At 38.9% G+C, this 19,748-nt stretch overlaps 1 protein-coding gene across 1 annotated transcript in view; it reads right to left on the reverse strand.

The window, feature by feature from the left end:
• Positions 1 to 19,748, reverse strand: part of ST8SIA4 (ST8 alpha-N-acetyl-neuraminide alpha-2,8-sialyltransferase 4) — a 58,608-nt gene that overhangs the window by 9,884 nt on the left and 28,976 nt on the right. The window lies entirely within an intron of this gene.

The following is a 19,748-nucleotide window of genomic DNA, read 5'->3' on the forward strand; positions in this document are numbered from 1 at the left end:
CCAAAACAGGGCACAGTACTCCAGATGTGGTCTAACAACTGCTGAGTAAAGGGGGTGGCAGGACTGGTGCGGAAATCACTTTCCTCACGTGACCGGCTATGCTTTTGTCAATACAGCCCCAGATATTTTTGGCCTTTTGCTACCAAGGAGCACTGATGGCTTGTGCTTTTGCTGCCTGCCAAGATGCCCAGGTTCCATCCAACAGAGCTGACCCCAGCTCCTTAGTCAGCCCCCAGCCTGCACTGCTGCAAGGGTCAACCCTTTCCAGGTGTGGGACTCCACATGTGTCCTTGCTGAATTACATCAGGCTTCTGTTGGCCTATGCATCCACCCAATCATCCAGCTAGACTATGACCCCTCTAGTTGTCCAGTCATCCAGATGACAACATCCCAACCTGGATACAAGAATACTGTAGGAGACAGTGCTGAAAGCCTTGCTACCGCTGAGGTGTATGCCACCCTGTGCTCTCTCCTCACAAAGTGTTAGGATGTTTATAAAATGCTCAGTTATTTTACCAGCTAAACTTAGTAGAAGTGTACAACTGTCTCTTCACAAAGCAAGTCCATTTTAAAAGAAGCTTATCTTTGGCAGGTAAAATCGTGTTCTGTTCCTATTCACACCGACAACAGATTCTAATTGCTACTGTTAGAAACAAAGATTGTAACATTTTCTGGTGGAAGCTAATTTTTGTACCACTACAAGCAAGCTAAAACCCATGGCGTCTTTGTAAAATATTTCAGTTTCCTACTATCTAGGAGAAAAACTGGTTTGAAAACTATCATCAGTAGCCACTAGTAGTTCTCCACCAACAGAAAGCTGCACATACCACAGGTGGAAAGTAGAGAGTAAGAGTGAAAATACAAAATAAGCCTGACTGATTTGAGATGGGGGAAGATACAATCTAACGATCAGGAAGTCTAAGTTATGCAGAAAATTGCCTGCAAAGGCTGGCAAAAACTCTTCAGAGATGCATGTGGAGGTTAGAACTGTTTGCAAACTGCAAATGAGTCAACAGGGCAAACTACAGATACCTTTATTGTAACATGTTTCTAATCTGAGGTATTTGCATGCAAGTTCTTGACATCCCAGGAGCTGCAAGAAGGCTTTCCACTCCAAGTAAATTGATGGAGAAACTGGAAAAGTTCTTTGCCAGGAACCTCCAGTCCCACACTTGCTGTACCTCCATCAGAATCAATGGCATGACATTGGGAGACTAAGAATTAAAGAGTTTGTTTCTGTTGATGGCAACTAACTCTCAGTCTACTTGAGCTTTCTACATATACATCTAAGTATATTTCTGGTGGGATTTTTTAACATTTTATTGTGTCCTTCAGTCCCCACAGGTGTTCATCTTTTCTTAACATCTCCTGACCTCAAACTATTTAAGTCAACCTTGCATGAAAGAAATCTGAAATAAAGTGAAACCGAATGAAGAACAGAGTGTGAGCAGAATATAATATAAAACATTCCTTCTTTCATCAGGAGTAACCTTCTAGCAAAACGACTGCTCCCAGTCACTAATAAAACACTTCAATAGTTACAACAGATTCTTTCAGGGTTCTGAAACAGTTACAATGCAGTACAAGTTATGAATCAGGTGTACTGTACATTGGTCTTAAGGCTACTATCAGCAGTAAATTGATGTGATTTGTAAAGATCTAGAAAAATTAAAGAAACTAAGAAGGTATTTTTCTACTCATACTCCTATCCTTCAATACTTGAAAACTGTACAAAAAGCAATTAAAGATGTAAAAGTCTGCTCTGATGAATATGAGATATACCAACTTTTTTGCATCCACAATCACTGTTAAAAGATTGCTTTGATATTTACATTTGTCTTACTGTTTACAAAACCTCAGTATTTTGGCCTTTAAAAAATACTGAACCTGTTCCTCCCAGGTCAAAATATCACCTATGGTTTAACCTACAATCAAAATAACAAGACTTTCACCTATATCTAGCAGGAAACCTTTACATTTATAAAATTTGAATGTACTATCAACATGATTGCAGAAGAAATGTTAATTGAATAGAAAGTTGCTACCAGATAATGACTTCTTGCAGCTGAACTGACAAAAATTAAATTAAAATAAACATATAAAAACATAGACATCTGTTTTTAAAATAGTTGATGTTAAAATGATCTTCTGACAGGACTCTATTACAATGACTAATGCAACAATGGATGCTGATCATTATTACATTAAATGGATACTGGGGAATTCCAGTGACAGTCATCTGCTCTGCTACTGTGGAATAGATGACTTCTCACCAGATTAAAACAGAGATGTGCTTTCCCAAGGCTGTACTCAAAATCTTATGTGTCGTCTCAGACAAGGAAAACCTTCTATGATGAGCTACATTAAAATATCAGATAATTTAGCATACCTAACTTCTTTATTTGCTGTATCTACAAATTCCATAGAATTTCCAAGTATAAATGAGATTAGAATCTGGTTGTGTATATTTCAATGGAGTTTTAACTCACATCTCTCAACAGGCCTGACTCTGAAGAAACATTTAAGTTATAATCCTGAACAGCTCCAGAAGATTATATACCAAGAACTGAGTGGCAAGCTGATCTCAAAGTAAACCCACTCATACACATTTGCCAGTCACTGAAAATCTGTTCCTTCAACAGCTATTACAAGGCAAGAGTATTTTTTGAAAGAGCTTTCTGTTAAATCCTATATGGTATTTGAAAGGTTGAAGTATTAGCATTAATAAGAAGATAGGGGGAAAAGATTATGAGAACAAAGACAAAACATTTCAGTGTTACTCAAGAGTGTGTCAGTGGGAGAAGCTAGAGGATGTATACTGTCTTGACTACATTCAAAAAAATACAGGATAAGACACAGAGTAAAGCAACATTGGCTATCAGAAGAATGAAGTACCTTCTGTATGAGGACAGAGTAAATTCATAGCTTGCAAAAGACAACTAAGAGCGTGTATGCCAGAAAGCTCCAAAATTATGTAGTGTGTAAAGAAAGCAAACAGGGACTTAATAACTACTTTAACAGAAGCACTGTAACATAAAAACTATGGACCTATTGGAGTTACTCAGTGGCAGGTCTAAAATAAACAGATGAAAGTACTTTATTATACAACACACCATTGAACAGTGGAACTACTTGCAACAGGAGGTTTACGATGACAACAGCCAACTGAATAAAAAGATACAAATTGTTGAAGTTCACAAACACAGCGGTGCAGATGAAGCTCCTTCTCTTGGGTTTGATAAGCAGCTGGCCATGGGAGCACATATCACAGGGTAAACACTTGACATTTCCTCTGTTTCTAACTTTTCTTCTAAGCCTCTGTGCTGGTACCTGGCACACATAAGACCACAGCCTAGACAGGAATCTACTTAAACTAGCCACTTCCACCTTCTGAGTCAGCATCTGCTTTCTCAAGAAGGTGTTAGCTCAAATACCTTACTCAAACTCAGAGAGAATAAAGAATTTGCTTGTGCTTTTGTGTCTTCAGTGGGATTAATCACATTAACGATATGAACAACCCTTCAACTGGCCCCCTCAATTTATGTAAATGTATTAATTAAACATGCAATACTCATCCTTTTCTTACTGAGATATGCCTTGGGCAGGAGGCTGCACAAGGAATCTAGAGTGTGAAAGTATTAAAGAAGGAACAATAACAGAGTGTGACAGCCAGCACAGAAACACTGTTGAGTATTTGCACTAAGATCTACTTCACAGTTTTCAATGTACAATATTTTGAAATGGCATACACAAAATCCATTGACTTAAAAGGAATAATGTACTTTACGAAGAGCTGAAACTCCTCAAAATTGTCATTTGCTTTTTAGCAAACTTAATTCACTACTTCAGTGTTAAGGGTTGTGGGTTTTTTTGTTTGTTTGGGGTTTCCTTCCTTTACCCTGTAAATTACACCGTCAAGTAAATTCAAATGCTTGCTTAAAAAGCACATTTCAAGGACCACTCAAAGAGACTGGACTCTGCCTGGCAATCTTCCTTAGAAAGAGAAAGAAAAGATCAGTGATACCAGCGGTGAACAGAGTCACGTTACATACCTTGCACTACCACAGCTAAATCAAAGCATGGCCAGCAGGCTGTAATTCAGTGTCAGTGCTACCACAGAGAATTTTAACCAGTGTAAGCACAGTCCTTACCGGCTATGGCAAAATAATTTAGAATATGTTATAGCTCACTTTCGCCTATCTTAAAATAAAACGGTTCAGTTTCCCTGCTGTAGGAGACTATTCTGCTTTGCACCATTGCTCTAGCATGATCTGCTCCAAAAGCTGCTTTAATAAACTTTTGGAAAATCACCTCAATAGGAAGAAGATCTGCTAAAGATAAAGAAGTATCAAAATATAGCATAACATTGCCCTTCTATTAACAGCGAATTAGGAAACACAACTTGCTAAAGTTAAGACCAGCTAAGCCTATGAACTCTTTTTTCATACATAAAGATTTTGAAGCAAGGAAGCAAGGAGATGGATTGGAGGAAGATAGAAATCACCATCAGATTGGAAATGGCACAAGAATATTTTATGGGTTTTAACTACCTTTGCCTTCACAACTGATTTTCTATTCAGTAAAATAAGACAACCTACCAAACTCTTTCACACACAGAAACATATGTACAGGTGGGAGAAATAAGGCAAAAGAGAGAGTGAAAGTATGGAAAAATGACAGACAAAAGAAAATGTGTAGTGTATAGAAAAAACGGCATTTCCTAACTGCAAAATGAGAAGACAAGTCATAGAAGACAGGTATTTTACTTCACTGAGATGTTCAGTTTCAAGATGCAAGCTAAACTTGTATTTTGACTCACAATCATGCTGTGCCTGTTTTTGAAGCAGAACTCTGTCCCTCTGCTAATGGAAAAGCTCTGCCCCGAGCAGTGATAATTGCTGGGAAACCATCCTATCCTCTCCGTTCATCTTCTGGGGCTCCTTTCCCTTTCAAAGGTGGCATGAGACAGCACGGCAGCTCCCTGCTGCTGGCACATTTCATGGACGGAGTGGCTGATCCAGACCAACTGTGATGGCAGGCTGGTTTCCTAAGCAGAAATTTGGTCTGTGGCATCAGCAGGGTTGATACCAGAGGTCAGACTCCAGCTGAAGGGTGGAGACACAAGCCTACACTGGGACCTCACCTACTACTGCTGGAGCTAAACCTGAGAAATCAGAACCCAAGAGTGTCTGATCTCACCTGGCCCACAGGGGCAGTATTAACAGGCAGAGGCCGGGCAGGGATAAATAAGCAGTCTGCTTTCTACCAGCCATATTTGTTCCTGAAAGAGCCTTTATTTATGTCTTAGAGTAGCTATTCAAGCCTCTGAAAGGCTACTGAAGTAGGCTCTTGACAGTAAACCTTCATAATGGCTTCAGTCAGCAAAGATACACAGCCATAAAATAAATTTGACTCAAGTCCTGCATAGTAACAACAAATCCTCTAATAAATAGAAAATGATAATTTTCCCACTGCATGACTATTAAATATCTATTATATGATGCAAATTGTACAGATTAACTTCTGTTATATCTGAAATATAAGTAATTTTGAATTTTAGTTTCAGTTGAAAAAATACACACCCATGTAATTGGAATAATATGTAAAACAACATAACTACATGTTCATGTTAATCTTGAACTTACATGCTTTGTCAAGCACCTAGGCACTGCATCTACGCATTTCTTTAAACACCTTCAGGGATGGTGATCCCACCACTTCCCTGAGCAGCCTGTTCCACTGCTTCACCATCCTTTCAGTAAAGAATTTTTTCCTAATATCCAATCTACACCTCCCTTGGCATAACTCGAGGCTGTTTCCTCTCATCCTGCTGTTTGTTAACTGGGAGAAGAGACCAATCCCCACCTGCCTGCAGCCTCCTCTCAGGTCGTTGTGGAAATCAGTAAGGTCTCCCCTGAGTATCCTCCAGACTAAACAACCCCAGTTCCCTCAGCTGCTCCTCTTAAGACCTGTGCTCCAGACCCTTCACCAGCTTTGCTGCCCTTCTCTGGACATGCTGCAGCACCTCTACGTCCCTCTTGATGTGAGGAGCCCAAAACTGAGCACAGGATTCGAGGTGTGGCTTCACCAGGGCCACGTACAGGCTATCACTTCCCTGGTCCTGCTGGCCACATTATTTCAGATATGAGCCAGGATGCTACTGGCCTTCTTGGCCACCTGGGCACACTGCGGGCTCATGTTCAGCCGGCTGTCAACAAACACTCCCAGGTCCTTTTCTGCTCCTTGTCCCTGTCTTCCAGCTCAGGGGGCTGAGTACCCAGAGGGAAGCTGGTTTTGTTATTAAAGACAGAGGCAAAGGAAGCATGAAGTACCTCAGCCTTTTCCTCACCCTTTGTGGTAATGTTCCTCACTGCATCCAATAAAGGTTGACTATTATCCTTGGTCCTCCTTCTGTTTCTTATGCATTTTTAAAAACATATTTTATTATCTTTTATGTCAGTGGCAGCCTGAGTTCTAGCTTGACTTTCGTCTCTCTAATCTTCGCCCTGCATAACCTTGTGACATCCTTGTGGTCCTTCAGAGCTGCCAGTCCCTTCTTCCAAAGGTGGGAAACACTCCTTTTTATCCTGAGTTCCAGCCAAAGCTCTCTGTTCAGCCAGGCCAGTCTTGTCTCCCACTGGCTCATCTTTTGACACATGGGGACTGCCTGCTTCTGCACCTTTAACACTGCCTTCTTGAAGAATGTCCAGCCTTCCTGGACCTTTGGCCCTTCAGAAGTGTCTCCCAAGCCACTGTCAATCAGGCTCTTAAACAGGCCAAAGTCGGCCCTCCAGAAGTCCAAGGCAGCAGTTCTGCTGACACTCCTCCTTACTTCTCTGAGATCACTTTGTGATTGCTATGCCCAAGATATCCTCCAGCCACCACATCACCCAGAAGCCTTTCCCTGTTTGCAAACATCAGGTGTAAACATCGGGGCTGGTTATCTTCCACACACTCCAGAAACCTCCTAAACTGTTTCCTCTCTGCTGTGTTGTATTTCTAGCGGACATCTGGTAGGTTGATGTCCCCCACAAGAACAAGGGCTAGCAATCTTGAGACTTCTCCCAGCTGCTTGTAAATGTATTTCTGTGACAGAAAAAATCCTAACTAATTTTCTCTCTTTTCAAAGCAATGCAAATGCTGTCATGTTCAGTAAAAAAAGAAAGAAAAAATATACGAGGAATAAGAAGAAAACAGTGATCCCACTATGTATATTAAGGAACTAGAAACACAGTAATGGAATTCCCTACTTGAACTGTTAAATTCTGTCTTTGTCACTTCAGAAAACCCTGGAAGAAGTTATCTGCTCCCCAGAACATCTATTACAGAGGTATGTATTCTTGAGATGCCATTTTCTAACACCTTACATCAGCTGTTAACTCCACCCTAAAAATGAGAAAAAGACACAACTATGGGACATTCTGCTGTGGAGTATATTCTGTGTTTCTTGACTAGGGGGTTATGTATAAAGATGATCCCAGGATAAGGACTATGCCCTGTACCATGGAGCATTTCATTAATGGCACTGGTACTGAAACTGACATCGAAAAATGTAGCCTAAAATGTACCTTGTGAACTTAAGAATATGTTCAGCATGTTCTTTGCTCGGTTGATGGATAAACAGGTTAAAACTGCTTTCAGCTTGTGCCCCACTTCCCTTGACAGCTGAAGTCAATAATGTCTAACATCAGCTCTGGATAGATACAGTAAAACAACATGTTCGATGCTATTACTCATTAGACTAACTTCAATTATACAGAAGAAAATCTGACCCCTTTTGATTTATTCAGTGCAATCTGAAGTCTCCCTTTTAGAGATTATTATATAAAATGTCCATTAAAGGCCCTTAAATTTGGTCAATGCAATGAACTAGAGCAGATTAATCAGATATAAAAGCTATTGATTTTACCATAATAAATCCCACAGCAGTCACTGAATTAACCAACTATAAGAACCAGACATCATACAAATAAAAGTAAACTACTTCAGTAGAGTAAGCGGGCAGAAGTTACTCCTTAGGATAAAGATTACATAAAATCTTTAACAGTTAAAAAGCATTCACTGAAGCATTTGCAAGCATGTGTTGAAGAACCTGACTGAACAGAAGCAATTTGCTGCATCACAACTTAATGTGGAGCTCAAAAGTGAGAGATTGCCTTACAAAGGCTATTAAGTATGAAAAGCACGCCCTGCCACACCAAGGACCAGCACCTTTAAAGAATGACTATTGCTCACTTTTCACATCCCATTAAGCCCTAGCTTCAGTGCAAACAACGCCAACCAAAATGCCAATTAGTAGCAATGAAATGTGTTTGGAGTTCTGCCAAGCCCACCAACTGGTTTCACAAGGACACACGACATGCAACACACCAAGAAAAAAAACTGCTTTCGGTCAGTGCTGCATTTGGTCAGAAACAAATATATGATCCTTATGCGAGAAGCTGCAGATCCCACTACTGATTTTACAAGCAGTAACTTCCTAACAGAAATTACTGTGGTTTTCAAGTAAAGAGATTAATGGCTGTTTTTTCTCCAGAAAGATTTCCTGTCTTTAGCTTGCTTGCCTCCAAGATTTGCTGATATGACAGCCTTCTGCATCAATTTCTCCCTTCTACTACATATTTCAGAAAGGACTACAGAGAAATATGACAAAAGGCTTTGCTAGGATTGGCTAGTATTTGCCAAAAAATTTAGAGATGTGTCCTCTCCATTGTGTAACTTATTTTATTTCTGTGAGTTTTATGCACTTTAAAATGTATCAATAGAGGCATACAGCAGGTAGCTGACCACCATTATAAAGAAAAGAGGAATTATGACAATCCCAAAATAAATCAGCTAGCCAGTTCACTAAATTGTAAAATTACAATAAAGAAATAATAAAAGAAAAAAGGTTGTGTGAATGCATATTAAAAATTATTTTTAAAGGAAAAGAAATACTTGTCACTTCCTTGATTAAAGCCTTTAAGCAAAAACTGAACTGTCTTACCATTACTTATTATGCTAAAAGTCATGGTACATTGCCAGTGGCTTTACTAAGTTACCATCAGCCATGTAATTAACAGTAATTTGAAGTGAGATCTTCAGTCTAAATTCAAGCTACTCAACTTCAAGTCATCAATGTTATAGAAATGAAGTATGTTTACACATTGGCACATTTCCCAGATATTTTGTGCCCGGAACTTGCTTTGCATGTTACAAACAAGTTTATAGAAATTGAAAACAAAACCAGAAAGACAGATTTCCTCTTCTCTTTGATCTGTTTCAGAGGATAATCATCATACCAAAATAACAACAATGGCTTAGCAATCCCACCAGGAGTTCTCAGGCAAATTTTGCACTCTACAACAGCCCTTCTGCATTACCCTCGTCATTGACGAGCCTACTGTTCTCTGAATGGATTCAGTAGAAAAAGGACAGATGTTCGCTACTAACAACTTCAGAGAGCTCAGATTTCCAAATGCATGAGCCAAATCTTTCTCTACTCAAATCCTCTCAAACCCATCCTTCTCACTCCCCAGAATTCGTTCAGTTCACCTTCTAATTGACTCCACAGCCAGCCAGCATCTTTTGTGTGGATCTATTCCCATTGTGAAAAGTCCCTGGGGACTCAGAGACACCCACAAACTACTGAAAATCAATTCCTGTATGAAAACCCATGACAACCCCCTTGCAGGTAACAGAAATCCCAAGTGCCATCAGCAGTCTGCAGGTTAAGCCCTGCATCTGTTTCCAGTGCCAGCTTACAGCAGTCCCCTACAGCTGGCCACACTGCACCATCTCCTTGGCACAGTCTCCACAGCACAGCGCACAGCTACACTTGTGAGATTTCATCCAGCCATGCAGCTTCCCAGCTCGTGCAGGCATGCGTACCTCACTGTTCAGAGAGAACACACTGCTGCACTGAGGGAGGGGTTCCCTCCTTGATCCTGTCTTTGTCAGCCCTCAGGATTTTGCTTTAGTGATTTTAAAATGACTGCTAGCTCTTGAAAGGAAGAGAAAAAGAAACACACTATTTTCTGAAAGCTTTTTGTCATCGAGAGCTATAGTCTGTAGCCTCACTTCTCACTGTTGCATCTTCTTCTATACTCTAATCTTACAGATTAAAGGTGAGAAAGGAATGTTCATGACAAACATGAGTTTTTCAAACAGTTTGCAAAGCCCACAAGATAGATCATACATTATAGGAGCAGCCTGGAACAAACTGGATACTGCCCTCTTAGCCCTCCTGTACGTTACATTTCACCTGAAGCTAAAGATTTTGATAGAAGCATAAGTTGTGCCACCTGTTGGTTTCAATATGACTAATACACACATTACCTCCTCTCTGCCAACACTTCTGGTGAGTATGCCCACATTTATACTGAAAAATAAAACATAAAATAACCCTCACGAGCTTTCAAAATGTTCTGACACCAGCAGCTGCACTTGTTCTCAGAAGGGTCTTATGTCAGATCCTTTCATAGGTCGTCCTTGCTTGCAACTTGTAAAAGAAAATGATGTCTCATTCTGGTTGGAAATTCTCCTATATCCCACTGTTTGCCAATTACAGTACAACTATGTTTAAAATGAAGCGGCAAGTTCTAGCAATAACTTTTTCTAAGTCAACCTTCTTTGACTAATTTACTAAAAATATGCTTCAAAAATGCAAATGATTACTCTTGTTCCCACTAAATACAGAATGAAAAATGTAAATAAGCTGCTTCCACAGCGCTCATGAGGTATATCAACTATTCTTTCAATACAGAAATATTGTTTAAAAAAAGGTTGAAGTAAAAGTAATGACTTTTTACACTTTAGAAGTAGTGGTTATTTTCTTAATTTTTCCTGTGGCTCATTAGTTCACTTGTTGAAAACTGAAGGAAAAATCTCAAAAAAGGACTTAAATACAGCAATCTCACTTTATTAAAATCACAATGTGAATCCATACACAACATTAATCTCCCACACATGTATAGACATGCCCTTGAGCCTATACATGAGCGTAAGAACAGCAGGACACCTAAGAACAGGATTCACAGGAGAATCTCTGCTCAAAGAGATGTATAAAACAGAATGCACAGAAGGGCAGAGATTTCAGACTAGCCTGGTAAGGAAATGAGGACTGGTGAGAGATTTAAATGTCATTCCATCCAAAATGCAGACACCTAGCAGCTAACTCAGCTATGGTACCCCTTCCAGCATCACAGAGGCAGAATCCAGACCCATTGCCTGATGAATCAGTTGTTTTCTTTCAAAACATGTTCTGTGCTTAAAACATCACCAGGTATGACAGCACTGACCTAACCACAAGGCCTCTTTTATCTTGCAAGTATCTGAAATACAGTAATGCTCACCCCTTTTCCTGCCTTCTAACTCAAGTCTCTTAATTCTCTGATGCAAACTGGAACAGGCTAGTAGGCTCTCCTTAGTCTCTGAAAAGCTTGTACTCGGCTGATGTAGCGAATACTCACAAAAATTCCTTCCCTCTCACATGGTGGGATGACACTGGCCAGCAGCTGAGCACCCACAAAGCTGCGCTCTCAGTCCTTGCTCCCTCTTGGGTGGGACAGTCGAGAGAACAGGAAGAACAAAAGCAAGAAACCTAACGGATGAAGATAACTGGCAGCTTACTAGGTGAATAAAAAGGCAGGGGGGAGGAACCAATTGCTCACCACCACCCACAAGCAAACCAAGGCCCACCTCATCTCACAGCAGCAGCCACCCTGGAAGACATTCCCCTAGGTTCTTCTGCTACCGCAGTCCTATTACTGGCTGAGCATGATGCTGTAAAGTATGGCATTTTGCTTCGGTCGGGCCAGGTCAGCTGTCCTGGCTCTGTGCCCTCACAGCTTTTTACCCACTACCAACCTACTCACTGGTGGAGACGAGTGAGACATGGAGAACACTTTGAGGCTGTGCAAGCACTTTTTCAGCAACAGCCAAAACATTGGCATGTTAATAACAGTTTTACCCACAAGTCTAAAACACAGCACCTGCATTTTGGCACAGGACTGTTACGAAGAAAGTTCACTCCATCCCAGCCAGAACCAGTACACCTCAGAAAGAGAAATGAACAGGAGCTTTTCTCCTGCACAGCAGAGAAATACTCTAAATCCTGGGCTCCTTGTGTAAAAGGAAGAGACAGACTCCTTCCCCATAGGCAGCATTTGGGAGGAAGGTAGCCATTAGCCTTGGCATAAAATGCCCAAATGCTACTCAGTGCTTCTGACCAAAGCACTTAAGCCTTTCTCCATATATGAACAAAAACACAGGGACTTCAAACAAACCCATTAAAGCATTTTTGGAAGAAGCTTGTGTGCAAGAAAAAGTGAGGCTACAGAAGATACTAGGACAAACTGCTCATTCCTATACTGGCACCACTGTAAGGATTGTCTCAGTGTATTATTTCACTGAAGGACTGGACTGTTTATTCATTTTCAAAACTAACCCAGCGACCTGGAGTATAAGGTAACTGACAGCACCTGGTAGCACCACCTTTCATCTGTTATGATCACCTGTGCAGAAAACAATGCCATACTCTCTTCCTGATCTAACTCTGCTAACACCAATGTAGCAGCTAGAAACAGAAGATAAACAAAAGGAACAATCACAGGAATCCATTTGTGTCTTCTCTCTTGGTTTAGGCTTTTTGTTTTGTCCTACCACCACATCCCCCAAAGACATAACAAAAGAGCAAAAGAGAAAACCTCAGTCTCAGATTTTATTTTTCTAACTTTTCTCTTTTCCTCTCTATTTTTATTATTTTTTCCAGATGAAGGAATCAATTTGGAAAAAACGTTTAACAAATACATTTAGAACTAATAGAATTTTTCATATAACATGGTATCATAATGATTCTCCACTGAAAGTTTCAGATCCAAAGGCATTTTTAGCCAGATGGTAGTGAGCAAAAAGCTAGGAAGGGACACAGTCAAGACAGCTGACCTGAACTGACCAAAAGGAAATGTCATACCATACAGCATATAAAGCTGTAGCTTTGTTTGCTTATTTCCATGTCACCTCAGTAACTAATTAAGCATTTGAAGAAATCTGTTACTGGCTGGATGCTCAATACAACTGCTCCTCATCACAATAGTTCAACGAGATCAAAGCTAAATGGACGTGTCTTTGGAAGCTCTTACAATCAGAACAAAAAATAGAAGAATCAAAATTATTGTAAGGTTTACTTTAGAAACATAACTTTAAAAAACGAAGGAAATCAGGCAAATTCCTCATGTACATGTATCACACTGAATCAACAGACAGCTCACCTCACAGGTCTAAACAAATTGAGAAGCTACATTTCATCCTATTGGTACTATCTGCCCAACATGACTCTATGGACTTTAGTCCCCTCTGTACTTTGGTTGTCAAAGAAAGACTATAAAAACAGTTTCTGGTTTGCTTCTCAACTGCACAGCTCGAATCTTCATTACAAGAAGTTACATACAGTAAAATGAGAATTAATTTTGCACATTTTTATAGTTTTCAGAAACACAGAAATTAACAGATTTTATGTAAGGGAATATAAAATAAATAAAAACCCTAACATTGAAAAATAATAGTAGCAACACAGTTTTCAAAATAAATGTGTCGCAAATACACTTTTTGTATTTACTACATGTTATTTATTCCCTGCTTAGCTGCTAACAGTCATTAGCTTTAGGTACAGTGCTGTTGCTCATGGCAGATAAACTAAGCAGCAAAGCTTGAAAATGGGTGATTTCATTACTGTTTTTCTTATGACTAGTTCTGTTTGCTCTCATCTAGTTGAAACCTGAAATCCAAACTTAGAAGAGTAAGTTTTACAATTCTTAAGTATATATGTTGCTGACAATCAGGAACAAAGGAGATGCCACAGCAAAAGAAACAGAAAAAACACCCACCCAAACCAAAGAATTTTATTATCAAAAGGTAAGGTTCTTTCCCTACAATCATGACCAGGTTTTCATGGCCTACTTGCAGAATGGACCAGGCAATGTAAAATATCAAAAGCAGTTTAGTGCATATTCAGTTTCCTCCTTGTGTCCTCCTCTACTCCAACCATTTGCTCCCATCACAAATGCTCTCCTTTCTACCAAAAAGTGACGTATCTTGTGACAGACCTTGCTAAATCTTCCTGAAACACAATAAAATAGGAGATACTGTGCAGAGGAAATAAAAGCTCATCCTGAGAAACAGATGAGGAGGCACACTCATGAGGTGCACAGATCCTGCAGCCCCAGTAATTAGCGGCTAGGCCGGAAGATCAACTGTGGAGTGTAGCCACTTCAGGAATGGAAGAACCACCTCCTGCTCTCCTATTAGGACAGGATCCTGAGATCTGAACAGGTTCACACAACAGATTAAGTTCTGAACAAAAAAAAGTGGCATCCCATTTGTTTGTATAACTTACCAAACAAGGCCAGCTCTACTGATGTTATGCAGGAGCACAAGGATACAGTAATACAGAACTCCTGTTTTAAGATCCACATATATGAAGAATGGGACTGTACTCCACTGAAAAGTAGGGAAACATGATTCTTTTTTCTCCTAATACTTTGCATATTTATATGACATGATGCAAAATACATGATCATTTTATATTAAGTATAGTATTATATTTTTAGCTTAATGGCCACTTTTTACGTTGCTTTCTACAGTAATTATTTATTCATCCATGCACTCCAAAATGTCTTTTCTGCAGAAATGTATTTTAGCATAAGGAGAAAAGTCTGTTAGCAGTAAGGAAAAGAAACAGAAGTGTTTACAATGTAGATTGCTCCCAGCAATTGTTTCTTTATTAGCACAGAGCTGCTGAAGAACTATTTGATTTCTGCATGTTTGAGTTTCTCCAAGTATTTTTTCTGTAATTCCCTTAGCAAAGGACTCTGGAGCCATGGTGAAGTTGTGTAAAAGGTCACTACATGCAAACAACAGCTGTTTGCTTTCACTAATAAAAAGACTGCACTGAAAAGCGACCATAAATAGGCACAGCATACTCTTTACACAGGGAAAACAGATTTCAGTGGGAATTCTGCCATGTTTAATGCAGGATCAACTCTAATACTGCTCTTTTTGCAGGCAGTATCAAGGAGGAAACAAGCTGAGCACAGGCAAATCCCACAGGATGTCCACATGACTGTTCCATACCCAGAAGACAGGAAGGAATCATGTGAAGCGATTTATATTTTTGCTGAGTGACTAGTAGTTCATGAGATGGCTCCAATAGGAAAGACAGCCAAGAAAACATTCCTACACACAAAGATGAGCGTGAGAATTTTGTTTTGTGGTGTTGGGAGAGGAAACATGAGAAAAAATTCTCAGAAAACTACTGTATTGTGAAAGACCGCATTGCTTGGCAGTGCGGGGAGATGGTGTTCTGCCTCTTCAGCAGCTACCTACAGATACTCGCCAGAGAAGCGGGAGAGCAGCAGCTGTGCAAGGCTCTCGGAGTTAACTCTGGCCTCCACCTAAAGTACCAAAAACATGCTTAAGTCTCAGGAGCCCTATCTACTCCCTCCAGGGAACTGCAAGGCAGGACCCATAGCAGAAAGCATCTGCTGATGCTACTTTCAGGTCTGGTTGTTTGCCACCAGTGGAAGCACACACCAAGATGCGGACTCTGATCCCAGCAGGCTCAGTTCCTGTTTGCCTGCCTTTCCACCCACTTCCCACTAGCATGCTGCTGCTGAGGGTCTCTGTGCAGACACTGTCCACACATCAAGGCTTATCATCTCACTTTGAAAATATTTTTTAAAGTAATCCTAATGAAATAATTCAGTATTAAACCTCAAGCCCATTAATAAATCAAAGTTTCTGAAATTTGTTGTTAAATTCAATTGGGGGCGGGGAGAAAAATAGTTGTGTGGTTTGCTTATTATAATGACTTTATAATTAACCTTCCTGACAGTGGCATTAGAAAACAAATACATCCTTTAATCAATTAAGCTCTTCATTTATAGATTTTAGTTCCATCTTGAGCTTTGTTATATGTATTGATTACCTCAATTATTTTGTCAGTAGTAAGTGCACAATTATATAAAAAGTTCCATAAACCAGCCTTTAGAAACACTTTGTGAAAACAATCATGCAGCTGCCCCCAAATTACTTTCCAAATCCCATATTCTAACTTGAAATACAAACTCACTGATCAAGAAGTACAAAAGCAAAATAAAGAAAATGAAAAAATCTAATCCTACTGAAGTAAAACATTTGACTCCAACAGCCACTTACAATGTAGTACTGATTATAAGAGTAGTTACCATGTTGGACTTAGTATTTACAAAATCTGTTCCTGAAACTTCAAATGCCTGAGATTCTAGAGAAGTGGCCATCACTCACAGAGGTTAAATAAGGCATCAAATCTGCGTAAGAGAGATTTATTTTCAATACCACATTACCTTTTTTATGACCCCCAAAAAAGTAGTTTTTCAAAATGATCTCAGAATATAGTCATTATGCTGCTGTCTGACCAAAATCAACTCCCAAATACTATGTGCTGCTCAGAAAGTGTCTTTCATTAAAAGAGGAAAAATAGGAGTGAGAATTTCAGCACCATATGTGATTGCAGCAAAACTGCCCTGTTTTTACATAAAACAGTACATAGTAATACAGAATCTGGCCTCACTAGATCAGAAAAGAAGTCTAAGAAGGTTAATTTTCTGTCTTTAGAAACTGCCTATGCCTTCTGCTTTAAAAACTGATGAAGGAAAAGCCAATTTTGCCTGAACAATTTAGCAGTGTGATACACACAAAAAGGAACTGAGACAATACTTTGCAAACTTTGTGGCCATGAGCCTGCACCCTTCAGCATTAAATATCTCTATTAGTACTTAATATGTCAGGTTAGAATTATGAACTTTACTTTATTGATGACTAGTTACTAATTGATTTAGCCCATAATATACCACATTTCTACATTTTTACTAAAATTTTAGGTGGATTAATTCAAAGAACTCCTGATACCAATTTAAAAAAATGGGAATTTGTTTATTCTTCAAAAAAAGATGACTTTATAAATGTAACTTTTTAGGATAGACACTTCTCTTTCTATGCAGTTTTCAGGCCTTAGCAGAGCGTTTTATATTTTTAGATTATGAAGTCATGTAGTTGCAATATAGTATGTTGAAGTTTCAAATAAAAGCCTCATTTCAACCAGCTGAATGATATGGATATGGTATAGCCCTGTGGTATACCACATCTACAGGTGGTATAGGAAAAACAGCACGGGTGCATAAGTCTTCCAAAACAACTTAATGGAATTTTTCAGCTTATTAAACATAAAATTGCACCTTTTATTTGTCTCCATAAGAATATGCTTTCAAATTGAGGATAGTTCTTTAGTAGACCCTCCTGGTATTTATGCGTTTGGCATGGTCTAACAAAAATCTCACTGTGTTTAAGTCGTTATGAATTTGGGAGGGTTTCAAGATACAAAAAGCAACATAAGACCCACACTGACTTTCTTGACTGATTCTCTTATCATTAAAGTCTAACTTAAACCAGCTGTAACTACCTTCATATAAATTATTATTTAATGCAAAATTATGCGTATTCAAATAAAGAGTAAAGACAGAATGCTTTGGAATTACCAACCAAAAACCAGAATCAAAAGTAGTGAGTACTTACTTGTATGGAGTTTAAGAGGAGTTTGGGGATGTGAGAAGTATTAATACAGCACAGTGACTGTAAATGCTACATTCCCATGTGCCTGCTCTAAACTTTCGTAGCTTTTAATGAAAATCATTGAGTTACATTCAAGCACAAAGATGCAACTACCTGAGAATGCTCACAATATACGAAAGTTGCAGATGCAAGTAGCTTCCTTGTGTAAAGTCAGACAGCCTACAAAACCCACCTTCTTGCAGTTCAGCTTTCATTATCACGTTTTCATCAATAAATCAAACTCCATCTCCCTGCTACAGCTTAAGAGGCTGAAAGAAGCAGCATAAGCCTTGCATTCTCACAGTCTTGCACATATGTTTAGGCACCTATAAAGAAGATTAGGTGCTCTGCATGGGTCTTACTATGTGTTTTAAGGTGCAGGTTTTGTGGGTGGATTTCCTGTTTTTTGCTTGACATTCAACAGCAATCATTCTGTTTATTTTACCCTTTCTGTTTTGCAGCACCACAGGCCTCCACTAGGTCATCAATTAACATAGTCACAAAGACATACTTGCAAGCAGAGAGCTTGCAAAAGCATCAAATATACAAACAAATATATATATCAAAACAAATACACAAAAATAGTTCAGATTCATAAAACAAGGAGAATTTTATAGCAGTTCCTTTTAGGCAGTCCCTTCAGAGGTCATAAATCACTGGTTTACACTGAATTTGAAATAAACATGAGCACAATAGATAGAATACAGAATTATGAAGATTTTCCTTACAACTAAATATGTAAGTAGCACACACAATTTTAAGTGGCAGCTGACTGAGCTGTCCATTAGTTTCAAACTGAAGTTAGCAGTTTTAACTTGCTTGAACTTCCCCAGGTCTTACTGTTCAAAATGGACTGATTTGATAATCAGGTTATGCAGCTTTAAAATTTACTTTATTTTTTAAGTTACTTACTTATTTGTAGAAGATACTAATTTTTAGCTCAGGTACATTTTAATTTAATCACAATTTTTTCTTATTAATTTCTCATACTACCATGGTATTCCATTTAACATATAAACCTAACAGATCTTGAGAGATGCAATTCAACCTGTGAAGAGAAGACACTTTTTCCCTAGATTTAATGCTGCTATAATACAACTTCATTATTATGGCCTGGTGTTTTAAGACTGCCATCTAAGAAACCTAAAGAATGTTTGTTCCAAATGTATTACTGCTAACTTTATAATTTCCAAACTTGACTCACAAAGACATATTCACCTCAGGCACCTCACTTTGTAAAGTCAAGAGTTAGACCAAAGATAAAAATTTATCTTTGGTCTAACAAGATAAATTCTTGTTTTGTTCTTACTCAAATTACAAAAAGGAACAGTAAAGACATCATGATATTTGGCTAATTCCCATAAGAACAAAAAAAAAAAAGAAAGAAAGGTGATTAAACAAGATTTTAAGTGGATGACCTAAAGTTTAGAGCACAGATTCAATAACCTGACAAGTCTGTGCAGTCATATCAGATGACCCTTGCTAGGTACAATCTGAAATACAGTATTAGTCTAATTTTCAAAACCAATTCTGATGGTGGAGCTTTTGTTGCCTTTCTTTCAGAGAGACAATGTAGGTGCTAATTCTTTTTTTAAGACAAAGCTGCCTAAAGGACCTTCAAGTCAGCCAACTGAAAGACTGCACATTCTGAATTACCATTCACAACTGATAATTTTGCCCAGATTTAGCAGATGGAAATGAGAACAGCTGTTTGTAAACTGGTTTGTAAACCACCACACCCATCTAAGTGTTATAGGCATTTTGAACACTTGAAAATGCAAAACAATCAGGGCCCATAAATAGCTAAATTGTAACTGTATAACAAAACAACCATCTGAACAACTGCGGAAACTGAGCAACTCCTAAAAATTTAAAGGATTTCCAAATTCCAAAAGGGAACATACCAGGTTTTTTTCCAGTGCCAGAAGCATACCACATGATACAGCCATTAATCTATTTGAAACATGGCAGAAGGAGAAAAGCACATTCAGAAGTCCCACTGTCCTGAAGAACAACATATTCTAGGTTTTGCTCTCATACGCTCATGCCAGACTGGGGTAACATTTCAAACATCCCCTCTAAGCTTATCTCTGCTGCTGTAACAGTAACAACTCTTCAGGCAG

Source organism: Falco cherrug, chromosome Z, assembly GCF_023634085.1.
Source record: "Falco cherrug isolate bFalChe1 chromosome Z, bFalChe1.pri, whole genome shotgun sequence".
NCBI lineage: Eukaryota > Metazoa > Chordata > Aves > Falconiformes > Falconidae > Falco > Falco cherrug.